General features: G+C 39.0%; 1 non-coding gene across 1 annotated transcript; it reads right to left on the reverse strand.

Annotated features, from left to right (window-relative positions):
• Positions 1-1,602: 1,602 nt before the first annotated feature.
• Positions 1,603-1,666, reverse strand: LOC128593367 (small nucleolar RNA SNORD77). The gene has a single exon (XR_008382339.1). It is a non-coding gene; the product is annotated as a small nucleolar RNA SNORD77 (small nucleolar RNA).
• Between the last annotated feature and the right edge of the window lie 12,478 nt (positions 1,667-14,144).

The raw sequence follows: 14,144 nt of genomic DNA on the forward strand, positions 1-14,144 counted from the left end.
GGCATTCATGTATTCACATGGGACACACATTCATGGGTATCTCTGGAGGAGGTAAAATTCTGAAATTTTCATGTTTTCCAAATAGCTTATCAGAATGAAAGTGGAAGAAAGGCTATATGTTTTTTACTAAATAAATTTGGTATTTGATTCATCAAAACAAAAATCATTATAATTTTGCTATTCTCAAAAGGTACTATATATACACAATGGAATCCTACCAAGACATTGAAAATGAAGGAAGTCTTGTCTTGAAGTAATGTAGATGAGCCTGGAGGACCTATGCAAGTGGAAAGAAGCCCGGCACAGAAGGACCAGTATTGCTCATTCTCACAGGAGCTAGCAATCCGCTCTCAACAGAAGTAGGAGGTAGAACAGAGGATAGAAATGGTGCAAAAGGCAGAGATTGCTTGACAGAGACAGAAGAATAGACAGGAGGACTCAGCTCCAGGATTCCAGAGCGATGTAGAAAGGCTTTAATTAAGAACAGTGTGTTGGTGGTGGCAGTGGCTCACACCTGTACTCCCAGCACTCCAGGAGGCCAAGGCAGGCAGATCCCTTGAGCTCATGAGTTCAAGACCAGCCTGAGCAAGAGCGAGACCCCATCTCTGCTGAGAATAGAAAAACTAGCTGGGTGTGGTGGCCAGTGCCTGTAGTCCCAGCTACTCAGGAGGCTGAAGCAGGAGAATCACTTTGACTCATATCTGCCTCTGAAAAGGAATTGAGAGTCAGATACGAGCCCAGCAGTTTGATGTTGCTGTCAACTATGATGACCCCACAGCACTCTACCCAGGACACAGAGTGAGACTCTGTCTCAAAAATTAAAAAAAGAACAACGTAGTGCATATTTTCAAATAGCTAAAAGTGTGCTTTGTGGATCTTCCCAGCGAAAGAGAAATGATATATACGCAGATGGATATACTGATTATCCTGATCCGATCATTTCACATCATATCCATGCATTGAAATATCACACCGTACCCCATAAATATGTACAGGTCTTCTGTGTCATTAAATATATTAGCTAAAGCAGAAACAATGAACAAACGAGATGCCATTAGATTACTTTAAAACACCTGATGATTCTGTAGTTACAAATGATGTGAATGCGATACTCGTGTCGGAGTTTTTAATTTTTATTCTCTCCCCCCACTTCTCTGTGGTGATTCTTTAGATGTATGTTAAGTCAGAAAAATGCAAGCCAGCAATGAATTACCATGCTTAGGCTGTCAATCAGATACTGGAGTGAAAAGGCTCTAGTCTAAAAGGTTGAAAATTATCCCTCTGAGATATTTGAAACAGAAGCAGACAACAGCATGAAATACTACAATTCTGTGAGAAGTCCATAGTCTGGGGATTCAATTCAGTATCATTACAAGACACCAAGAAGACTCTGCAAGCATTGTATGGGAGGAAGGTGGGGTCGCGGCATGGATGTGAGGGAAAGAATCAGATGATTTTGAGTACACACAGGTTAAAGTAACATCGGACCACTGAACGCCTGCTGGGAGGCAGCATCTTGATAAAATGTTAGTTATTTAGTTTGGGGCAATGTAAGAATTGCTGCTTTTTGGTTTTTTGTTTCCTTTTTTCCTCTTTTTTTCCAGATACATCAAATGGTTAATTTCTCCATGATTCAATCTGCAGAACTATGCAACCATCATAGTATAGAATTGCTGCTTTTTGTATTTGTTATGTTCTAATTTTTAGCACTTTTTTTTTCTCGCTTGAGGAGTTTGTGCACAATTTGGAAACACTGTTTCTCTCTCACACACACACACACACAAAGAAGTTATCCATATTCTCCTCTTCGCTAGATGACATAGAATTCTGACTCATATCTACAAATGTACTGGCCAAAAATAAGGGGAGAAGTGCTGAAGGAAGGTGGGCGTAAGCTTTTCCATTTCTCACAAGTTGCTGAGATGGGGCCATGTGTTTTCCGACATTGCAAAATGTAAATGGGATTTTTTTTTTTTTAATTAAGCTAAAGGCGGAAAGAGTATCACAACATGCTTTTACAACTTGTTGAAAATAAATTCCGTTAGTTACCAAAATAATGTTTTCTGAGACTTGGGAGGCAACAATAATATCAAATTGCAACTAAGTGGTTTTATTCCGAGACCTGGATCACAGGAGCAAAGGCCAAAGCATGTGGCTTTGAACACTGGATAGACACAAAGGATGGATGAGCTTCTCTTTATCTTTAAGGTAATTTTCTTATCTCAAGTTAATACTGTCTATTTCTTACTGGATTAACAGGTGCTGGACAATTTATGTCTTGCAAATGCCCCCAGAACCCTGTGCCCTATGGGCTCCCTGGCGGCAGCTAAGGTCTACCTACCAAACAGAATCTGATGGGGCCTGATCCGGCTTTGGTCCCATTCCCTCTCCTGAGGTCAGAGGAGGGAAAATGTTAGATTGTTTCTTTCTCTCTGCAACAATATCCAGGAGAATACACACACACACACCCCAATCCAACTTGGAAAAAATGCTTTTTGAATGAATGAGTGAATGAAAATGATTATTCTTTGGCCTACAATGGGCTATGTCCCAATAAAACCACCATAAAGAGAAAGTACCTTATGTAGATGATGCATTTTATGCACCCAGCCTACTGAACATCACAGCTCATCCCAGGTTCCCCTGAATGTGCTCAGAACACGCACCTTAGCCTACAGCAGGAAAAACCACCTGGCAACAGGGGACACCACAGAGGTCTGGCTGTTTGCCCCTGTAATTGTGTGGCTGGTAGGGAGTTCTTATCCCCTGCGCTGCGGGATCTTGGGGATCTCCAGAGAATGTCATTGAATGTCATCGCTAGCCCAGGAAAAAAAAAAATCACAATTCAAAGTGTGAAGTATGGTTTTTACTGAACGCGTATCACTTTTGCAGAGCCATAAAACCCAAAAAACTTAAGTTAGGCATGTCTGTACTTTCTCTTCCTCATTATCAGTTTGCTATACTTTTTGCAGTAATTCAGTATTTAGGGGCAAAGACTAGATGGAAGGTAAAAAGAGAATAAAAAGTGGGGGGGAGAATAAAAAGTGGGGGGGGAGAGGAAAGAACAACAGAAGTTCAAAAGAAAGAAATACTTTGAAAACCCATGTTCCTGTTTCAGAGCAAAGTTTGTAGGGCTGATAGGATTTGCCATCCAAACTCTCTTGCTGTGCTCCTTTTGGATAGAACATTTACAGATTGTACAATTGCTTTTATGATCATTGAAATATTCAGATATAGTATTGAGGTAATTTTGATTTAATACAAGCTTTGATAAAAACCATTGATTTCATCCATACGTCGAATATGGTTGAAATGGGGGTAAAGGGGGATCATTACAGGTCATGTCGTTATGACCTTGTTCATTTCTTTCCCTGCATTGTTTACTCTTTGTTATCCAATATTTTATAGCACATCTTTTTCTTGATTAAAATTTGCCAAAAAAAGTCTAGTTTACTATTTTTAAGAAACCTTTTCTCTTAATGATCAAATCTGAAATTTGTTCAGTTTTCTATTTTCTATTTATTATTTATTCTTACTTTTATTAACCTCTTTTCCACATTTTTTAGTCTATCTAGTTTTTTATTTTCAATTACTATGTTATTTTAATATTTTGGTTTTTCTTTTTTTTCTTTTCTTTTTTTTTTTTGTAGAGACAGAGTTTCACTTTATGGCCCTCGGTAGAGTGCCGTGGCCTCACACAGCTCACAGCAACCTCCAACTCCTGGGCTTAGGCGATTCTCCTGCCTCAGCCTCCCGAGTAGCTGGGACTACAGGCGCCTGCCACAACGCCCGGCTATTTTTTGGTTGCAGTTTGGCCGGGGCGGGTCTGAACCCGCCACCCTCGGTATATGGGGCCGGCGCCCTACTCACTGAGCCACAGGCGCCGCCCTGGTTTTTCTTTTTTATTATTTTTTTTTTTTGTAGAGACAGAGTCTCACTTTATGGCCCTCGGGTAGAGTGCCGTGGCGTCACACAGCTCACAGCAACCTCTAACTCTTGGGCTTACGCCATTCTCTTGCCTCAGCCTCTTGAGCAGCTGGGACTATAGGCGCCCGCCACAACGCCCGGCTATTTTTTGTTGTTGTTGTTGCAGTTTGGCCGGGGCTGGGCTTGAACCTGCCACCTTCGGCATATGGGGCCGGCGCCCTACTCACTGAGCCACAGGCGCCACCCATATTTTGGTTTTATTTTAATGGATATTTACATATGCATTTCATTTTACATATTTCATACTTAACAATGAATAGCCACTTTTCTCCCTGCATTTCTCTCACTCCAATTCTATTGTCTAAAAAAATCACTTTTACCTTTTTGGCCATTTTTTCTTACATTTTTCTGTTGCCCTATCCTTGCTTATGAAGTTGTAGCTGGAGTTTCTTCCAGCTGCTGAAACACATCTGATAATCCGTAATCTTCTGCATTTTGTTTGTTAATCTTTGTTGCCAGGAGCTGCCTTTTCTGCAACCCTGTCGCCCTCACCCACTTCAATATTTGTAAAACAGCAGAACAACCTACACCTTGGAAATCTGCATAATTTCTCCCCCGTTTGGGTGCTCTTCTATTCTGGGTTCCATTTCTTCTTCTTTCTAAATGAGGCTCTGGTTTTTTAGGAACAAACCTACCTGCAATTTACTAAGAATAGGCTAAAAGAGATAGAAATATTTAATTCTCTTTACTTCCAAAAACATCTGCATTCCACCTGCATGTGGGTTAATAATCTGAATGTAGAATTATAGCTAATGCTTTTCTTCCAAAAGTCTAAAAACATCACTTTATTTTTGCTGTTGAAAATGTGATCACATTTAACTCCCATTCCTTGGTATGTGATCTGTTTTATTATCTTTTTATTATTCTAGAAACTTTTAGGATCTCTTTATGTTTTTAAAATCTATACAGTTCTAAAAATTAACCATCTTTAACCTTATTAAGATTCATCTTTCCCCATTTATATTGTTAGAAACGTGAGCGTTTAGTCAGCCAGTTGAGAAGAGAGTTGGTCCCTCTGTAATTGTCCCTCTCAGGTTCCTCTATTTTCTCCTCTAGCTTCCATATTTAATGTTTTAAAATTTTATCGTAAAGCTATATTTGATCTTATCTTTTGGTCTTCCTATTTATCATTTTAATTTCATCCATATCATTTTAAATTTCTAAGAATTTTCTGTTACTCCCTGTCTTTTTTATTTTTTTTTTTGATACTATCCTATTCTTGTTTTGTAGAAATCCAGCTTTTTCTTTCTCATCTGAGGGTATTCTTAATGGTTTTGGAGCTTTCCTCAGTTCCTAAATAACCTCCACCTGCTCTTTCTTATTGCTTCCTTTACCTTTTGTCTCCATCTTTTGTCTTGGAATCTTTTCTCAACCAACTGGTGTTTCTTATCTGCTAATCCCTGGCAGTTATGAATGAGGCACAGCTCTGCTGACTAGGGACAATGAGCATTTTTTCATGTGTTTGTTGGCCATTTTCTGTCATTTTTAAAGAAATTTCCATTCAAGTGTCTTGCTCACTTATAAGTGGGGTTGTTTGCTCTTTTCTTGTTGATTAATTTAAGTTCTCTATAGATTCTGGTTATCAGCCCTTTGTCAGATCCGTCGCATGCAAATATCTTCTCCCATTCCCAAGGCCGTCTGTCTGCTTTAGTTGATGCCCTTAGCTGGGCAGAAGCTTTTTAGTTTGATCATGTCTCATTTGGGGGGGGAAAGAGAATCCAATGTACTTAATACTAATATGAATGTACACAGCTGTGATTTAACAATAAAAAAAGAAAAAAAATACTAATATGAAACCAGTATGTAACCAACTATACGCCCACACAAAAGCAAAAACACAAGTATAGTCCAGCAAGGAGGAAGGAGAGGGGGAGGGAGGGGAAGTGGCGGGATCTCATATAATGAGCACAGTGTTGGGGTGCTCAGCATGCCCCCTGCATGAAGGGCTCAACTACAACTTGAACTTTACCTTAGAAACTAAAACATTTTAGTTTTATACAAATGTGTAACCAAAACATTTGTACCCTTGTATTAATCTGAAATTAATTAATCATTAATTAAAATGTAAATTAACCTTAAAAAAAAAAAAGAATGAGGCAGTACATGCTGGTGGTTTCTCCATGATGCTGGCGCAGCTTCCAAACTAATGAGCTTCTCTGGGAGTGATCTCAGATGCATAAGCCGTTTAATTAATCAGTGGTGGCCTCCCAAATGCTAGTATCCGGATTCTTTTTTTTTCCCCTGTGGTTCCCTTATGTTTCTTTAAAGAAGATTCCACCAATGACCCATTCTGTTTGCCCCATGAGAAACGGAGGTTGGGAAGTTGCAAAGGGCAGGCCTGTGAGTCCGCATCCGGGCTTCCCCCAAGTGCAGCACGCAAAGCTCTACTTCTGCTCTATTTTAATCCAGACTCCTCATCCTGTCTAGGTGAGTGGCACCTGTGCGTCCAAGCCCACAGGTGCTCTGCTATATTCGGGCAGAGAATGAGCCTCAATGCATTTGACTTGAATTGGGAGACAGTGTGTCTTCTGGATGCGAGGAATGAAAAGGAGCGCTCAGTTTTATGCTGACTCTGAGCCGCTACCCTTATTTTCATGATCTACCCCCCGCCCCGTTTCCTCAGGTTTTTATGCACAATTTTTAACATGTAATTATCCACGATGAAAATATTGTGGCAAGTAGAGCAAAATCAATAAACAAAATTTGAACTATTTGTTTGGACAGGCCTCTCAAATAACAACTGGTGATTTAATTCGAGATTATTTAAAACATTCATACGCTCTGATAAATAACAAAAGCCTCCTTTAGGGCCTTTGCCTAAAGTAGAACCAGAAATGAAGACAAGTGAAGAGTGTTAAGATATTATTTGGGGATTCACTTTTATCTGGAGCCACATAAACAGGCAGTGATAGAGGGATGTGAAATGATGTGGCAAATTTATAAAGTGAAATATTATACAGTGATCAATTATGGTCTTGAAGAACAGTAAGTGAAAATAAGCAGAATACATCTGTATATACAACATACAGCAAACTGATTAACATAAACAGATGATTTTCCTTTTTTTCTTTAAATCTGTCCATATGTTTTATATTTCTTCAATGACTCTTAATGCCTTTTCCAATAAAAACTTTTAAATAAGGAAAAAGATTAGCAGGACAAAAACAAAACTATTATCTTGAAGGGGGCAATAATGTGTCATTAAAGAATGACATTTTATATTTTGTATGCTGTATCTTTATTTATAAGAGAATTTATGTTTATTCATAAGAGAATATTTATGTATTGCTGGCATAATCAACTTTTAAATAAAAAACATGTCACTGATTTTCTAGAGGTAACATAAAATTTAATCTTTACTTGCTCAGTCCAAGTATATTTTTATGAGTTTTTTATGCATATGGCACATTTGATACATCTTAATATTTGAGACTAGGTTCAGTATAATCAAGCTGTCCATGCAGGATCATTTATTTCTACTTTCAAGGCAGCCTTCCTATGAATACTGACTATTCCATTAATTAAATGAATTAAATCCTCTGAGGTCTGGAGAAAAGCCAGAAATAGAAAGAGATGATTATATTAATCTTATGTTTGGAAAGATTCAGAAGACAAACCATGAATATATAATAAAATATGTAACCTCTATGCATCTCAAACTCCTCTTAATAAAGAGAGTGAGGGCATAGATAGATATTCAGAGGGATTAGATGATTTCTGAAAAAATAATATCACATTCTTAAGAGAATTTTGATGAATATGCTGGCATGGCTGATGAATTGATTGCTCGTCAAACTTCAGATCATCTAACATCAGTCTCCTGTGCGTGAAAGGAGTTGGGGTATCCAATTCCTTGCTCCTCCATCTAGGCTGCAGCCTCAGCCACCTGTCAAGCAGAAATTGCACCATGTTTTAATCTTCCAGCCATTTATCTTGTGTCCCAAACTCTAATCCTTCTGTCTTGAAGCTCCATTGTTGCATTAGGATTTCCGGTTGCCATCTCTATTTATCCATATCTCTCTCTCTTTTTTTGTATACACTTCGGTTTCTAGTCAGTTTAGAAGCAAGGGGCAATAACCTTGGTTTATATTTTTGCCACAACCTTGGGAGGCTAACTTAAATGAGCTCTGGGCAAAGCTCCTTCTCCATCTTCTTTTTTTATTTTTTCATTTCTTTATTTTAATTTAGTAAGAGGGTACGGACAATTAGGTTACATTGTTTGCATTTGTTAGGTAAAGTCCCTGTTGTAGTTGTGTCCCACACCCAGGAGGTGTGACGTGTACCCTTACATTGTGCCCATTAGGTGGGAGCTCATTAATCCCTGTCCCTCCACCCCACCACTTGAATTAAATTGAGTTTTATTCTTGCATGAACTTCATGTTAGTATTGAGTACAATAGATACTTGCTTTTCCATTTTGTGATACTTTACTAAAAAGAATGTGTTTCAACTCCATCCAGGTTAATACAAAAGATGTAAAGTCTCCATCTTGCTTAGGGCTGAATTGTATTCCATGGTGTACATATGCCACAGTTTATTAATCCATTCGTGAGTGGATGGACACTTGGGTTTTCTCCACATCCTGCTGATTGTAAATTAAGCTGTGATAAACAATCTAGAGCAAATGTCCTCGTGGTAAAGTATATTTTTTTTCTTCTGGGTAGATGCCTAGCAATAGGATTGCAGGATCAAATAGGAAGTCAACTTTTAGCTCTTTGAGGATTCTCCATACTTCTTTCCAAAAAGGCTGTATGAGTTTGCATGCTTCTTGGTCTTCTCAATGTAACACAGTGGAGTGCGTGGGGATGAGAATTGTGGAGTCTGCTCAGTCGCTCTAAGGATTGCTGAGACTTTCAGTAGAGAATTCAGCTGCCGTTTGGTGCAGAACAGGCCAGGGGGACTGTTGCGAGTCCTACTGCATGTGGGTGCTTGTAGAGGACGCCAACATCCAGCTTGTAGAGGACGCCAACATCCAGCTTGTAGAGGACGCCAACATCTTGCTTGTAGAGGACCTCTGAGCAAGATGATCTGCAGCTGGGGGACAGACCCTGGGGCGATTTGTCTGCAGGTGCTGCTTGCAAAGAAAGAGCCTGAGCCCATGGCGATCCTTAGGCACGTAGTCATTATCTAATACTCCCCTCACCTGTCTTGTGCTGTCTCAATAAAAGGCTGCTGCGGAGGTTGCTCAGGGCTACCCTGCAATCAAGGTTAGCCCGCCTCTTGCAAGCTTGTACTTCTAATCCGAGTCACACCTGGTTCCTTCCTGCGGTGATCAAGACCAGGGCCATAGGGGCTGCAACAGGTGCTGATGGCCTCTGTCTCTCTGTCTCTCTAATGCTGTTCCTCCCAGGAATCTAGGTGGGCTGGAACTGAAGCCATTGATTTGATCGGTGTCCAAAAAGTCTTAGGAAACTGTTTGTTCACCATGCTTTTTCTCTCAGGGACTTGTGAGCCTGGGATTTTGGTCTCTGCACTGAGACCCCCTAAAGAAGGAGGAAATTCATGCAAAATAAAACGGCTGTCTCGCCCACTGTTGTGCAGTTCTCTCCAGGCTTTTTTCTTCCACTGTATTGTTGTTGCTTTGTGAGTGGACTTAGAGCTCTTCCAGAATTATGTGTTTGTGAACAGCAGCCAAATGGTTGTTCTCTGTGAGGGGGAAGCCGGCTGACCTCTCCTAGTCTGCCAGCAGGCCAACATCACTCCTATAAAAATGAGGCCAATGGGCAGGGCCTCAGGGCTTACTATTGGTGCAGACACATGATGCATTTTATAGTCTTAAGGGTTAGTTCATTTGTGAAATGATAATAATATACTTTCAAAAATATCTTAATAGCAGCCCATAATTAACTAAGCACTTTGAGCGCTTTGCTGTTGCTAGGTCTTCTTGTTTATTTTTTTTTTCTTCGCCTCACAGTTTACACCAGATCACTTCTTGGTGGCAACTTCTACACGTGGTTGCAGCAGCTGTCAGTGATTCCCCAATAATTAATTTTCAACTCTCCCTAATTATTCCCATGTTTCTCAGTACTACTATGTACAAGTTCTTAGCCCATTCGTTAAGTGTCCCTTTTCCATCATAAGATGGAAGCTCTGAAGATCAACCCTCATAAGCTGCTAAAGGACATTGTGATACTCTTTTGAGGTCTGCAGCAGCAAAGGAAATGCCTGCGACATCGTCAAACACAGCATTGTTAACCATCCTGTCACCTTATCACTCATGCCCCAGTGTTCTGCTTTCACATAAACTTCTAAATTCATTTAGCCTATGATTCCTTTACACCTGGCAATATTAAAATTCGACAAAAACTATTTTGCACATTTTTTCCGAATGCTTTGGTATCTCATAAGTATAGTGACACTTAGGCAAATTAAGGCTCAAGCGAGACCATAGATATTTCATATTTAGGCAGCTTAGGTTTCCAGACAAACTTAGGTTTCCTTGAGTCACATATAATAATTCCCTGATATTTTAATTTTAATGTAGCATTTAAGACATAAAACACACAAATAATAATTTTAAAGTTCACATATTCATTAAGCAGGTTTTAAAGAAAAAATCACCAGCACATTTGAACACTTCTTTCATAGCATTCTGAGACTTTTTTGTTTTGTTTTTTTGAGACAGAGTCTCAAGCTGTTGCCCTGGGTAGAATGCCACTGTGTCACAGCTCACAGCAACCTCAAACTCTTTGGCTTAAGCGATTCTCTTGCCTCAGCCTCCCATGTAGCTGGAAGGCACCCACCACTGCTCCTGGCTATTTTTTTTATTGTTGTTGCAGTTGTCATTGTCGTTTTAGCTGGCCCGGGCCAGGTTCGAACCCACCAGCCTTGGTGTATGTGGCCGGTGCCCTACCCACTGAGCTATGGGCACTGCCATTTCCTGAGATTTTTAGCATCCTTCAAAGTTAGCCATCAATTTGAATTTGATTCATTTATGTGACATTCTATTGCAAGCAAACTAGTAAATGAAACAAGTAGAAAACAAAAATTATACGAGAGACACACTGTATCAATAATTATATTTATCACAAATGAACTAAACCTTCCAATAAAAGCAAAAAAAAAAAAATAGGCTAAAAATCACTGTGTATTTTTTACTGGAGAAAGACTCTAAATATAAATACAGAGAAGCCAAAAGTAAGAGAAAATGGTACTATAAGACATTAACAAATAAAACTTGAATGACTATAATAATACAAGAAAATTAGGTTCTTAGACCCCCGCCTACAAAAAAAATCTATCGCAAAGCAGACTATTTTAGAATCATAAATAATTAACAAAAAGACATAACACTCATATGCATCTAATAACTTACCTGAAAAGACAGAAAGCAGTATTTCACCACAGAAGAAACACAGACATTTACAACAGGTGCAAGTTTTCAGACACGTCTTGATAACTGATAGAAAAGATTAAAAATTCTACATGTAAACACAAAAGATATTCTTTCTTACTATAAACTTACTTATGTGATAATTGAATGTATAAAAACTAAATAATAACTTATTGTAAGGATTGATTGCAAGGATTATAACATATGTAGAAAAATGACAACAGCTTAATTAGGAAAAATTTTTTCTGTCAATAATGGCCATTGTTCAATATAAAAATTCTGAAATGCAGAAAAATATAAAGCAAAAGTAGAAAAATCTTCCATGTTAATGTTAACACTGATAAAATCACAGTGTATTTTTGTGTATAATTTGTCTTTTTTCTTTGCATGTCTGTCCTTGTGTACCTTTTCTTTGCATGCCTGTGTAATCACAAAGTTATTCTCTTTGGTAACTTCCTTCTTTGCATCTAACAATATACCTTTCATTTCCAAAGCATGACTTTGAATGACTGCATATTACTCTCTCATACGGCTAGAATATAATTTTTAACAAAACCTCCGTTGTTGATGATATTGCCCCATATTTCCTTTATTACAAACTGGCAGTCAATAGGCTTATAAATGCTTTAACATTCTCTGATTATTTCTTAATTGTAAATTCCCAATAAAACAGAATATGTGAGTTAAAGAGAATAAATACTTTTAAAGATTTTGATTCTCTTTGCTACATTATTTCTCTTACGAAATTTATAGTCTATTGACTTGAACAGAAGGATTGTTTGTGACTGTAAATATCAACTTGTTTGCAAATGAATCTAAAACTAGTCAACAGGGCCCAAATTACTGGACTACTGGATCAAGGATTTAATTAGAGGTAAAAGGACATCTCTTTGGTCACTATGCCCCTGTTTATATGCTATTCATGTTCCTGAAACACGCTCTCTATATATATCTGTGTGTGTGTGGGGGGTGCTCTTTAAAATATAGAACCCTTCCTTATTCATCTGCTTTCTTTAAATGAAGAAGTGAATACCTAAATGAATAGAAGCAGTAAAAAACTACTGAAATTAATAACTTCTGCTCTCCTTCCCTGCTACTTTGCAATTCCAACACCAGGCATATCTTGGGAATTACGTAGACTACTCCCATGGCCACATCTGGCATCACGACTGAGTCAGCCAACATTAGCCTAAGCAGTGAGGACATGACCCACCTCCTGGAACCAGAAGCCCAGCAGTAGGGCTCTGCAGCATGTACTTCCTTGAGTCGTTAAGTAATATCTTCAAGAACCTGGGATGTTTCTGTCTCTCCCACGCTTCAGCGCTCAGAGTTTCAGCTTTCCCCTCAGGCTTGCTCACCCTAGAATATGTGCCCAGAAGTTCTAGACAAAACAGCTATGCACAAAAATAGCTCAACACAGGAACAGAACCCCGAAAGCTAAAATACTAGGCCCTCACATGAATCACTTCAAGGATAAGAAACTCTTTTCTAGAGTTCTACCAGCAGACATCCGCATGTATTTGATTAGCCATACTGATGACAAGGCCTTGCCCAAACCAATTTTCAGCAAGGTGTAAGATCGTCATGATTCACTTACATTATCACAAGTCTTTCCTCAGAGGTTATATATGTGATCAGTTTCTTGGGAAGCTTATGATGACACAAAGGAAGGTGAGTGACAAAGGAAGAGCTTGATGAAACCAGCAAGGAAGGGAAGGATATGTGTTGTTAGCAACAAGTTATAAAAGAGAATAGTCTTGTGAGCACACAGGTATGCAAAGAAGACATGCAAATGGGAACCATTCACAGAAAGTAACTGAACTTTTATTAATGTAATATGAAGATGAAAGATATTTTTTACTTTCACTTTATATTTTTGTAAAAATACACTTCCTCTCTCTCTCTGGGATTACAGGTGTTTGCCACCACGTCCAGTTAGTGTTTCTTTTTTTAGTAGAGACAGGGTCTCACTCTTGCTCAGGCTGGCCTCCAACTCAGCCTCCCAGAGTGCTGGGATTAAATGCATGAGTCACCCCATCTGGCCTCACCCTATATTTTTATATTGCTTGTCACCTTTGCAAGCTAGTTATTTGAAAGTTGAAAGTAGAACCGTTTCTTTTTGTTCCTTATGACGTTGTGTTCTGGTGATGAAATTGACCACTGCTAAATGAGGTGAACTTTTATCCTTTTGAACAGGAATTTCGGTCATGACGTGGAAGAGTTGTAGAATATATATGTGATTATATGATTAACATATAAATAAGAGTGGATTCAAAATTATCTAAATGGGCTGGGTGTGGTGGCTCATCCCTGTAATCCCAGCACTCTAAAAGGCCAAGGCAGGTGGATGGCTTGAGATCAGAAATTCCAGATCAGCCTAAGCAAGAACCAGACCGTATTTCTACTAAAAAACAGGAAAACTGGCCAGACATGGTGGTAGGCACCTGTAGTCCCAGCTACTCGGGAGGCTGAGGCAGGAGGATCTCTTGAGCACAGGAGTTTGAGGTTGTAGTGAGTAATGATGATGCCAGGGCACTCTATCCAGGGGACAAAATGAGACCCTGTCTCAAAAAAATAATAAGTAAATAAATAAATAAACCTGTCACTTCTTTCTTAAATTGTGGGAGGATGGTGAGTAGATTGCTAACCTAGATTGTGTCCATAGCCCAAGACCAATCACCAATTATTGTCATAAACATATACCAATTATTTCTGAAAAACTCTACGAAAGAGGTCCTAAAGTTTAATGGATTCACTCCCATTTTACAAGGCAAGGCCGAGATCCACACTGACATTTCCTGCTCTCCTGAGGATGGGAACTCAGC

The sequence above is a fragment of the Nycticebus coucang genome, chromosome 1, assembly GCF_027406575.1.
Source record: "Nycticebus coucang isolate mNycCou1 chromosome 1, mNycCou1.pri, whole genome shotgun sequence".
NCBI lineage: Eukaryota > Metazoa > Chordata > Mammalia > Primates > Lorisidae > Nycticebus > Nycticebus coucang.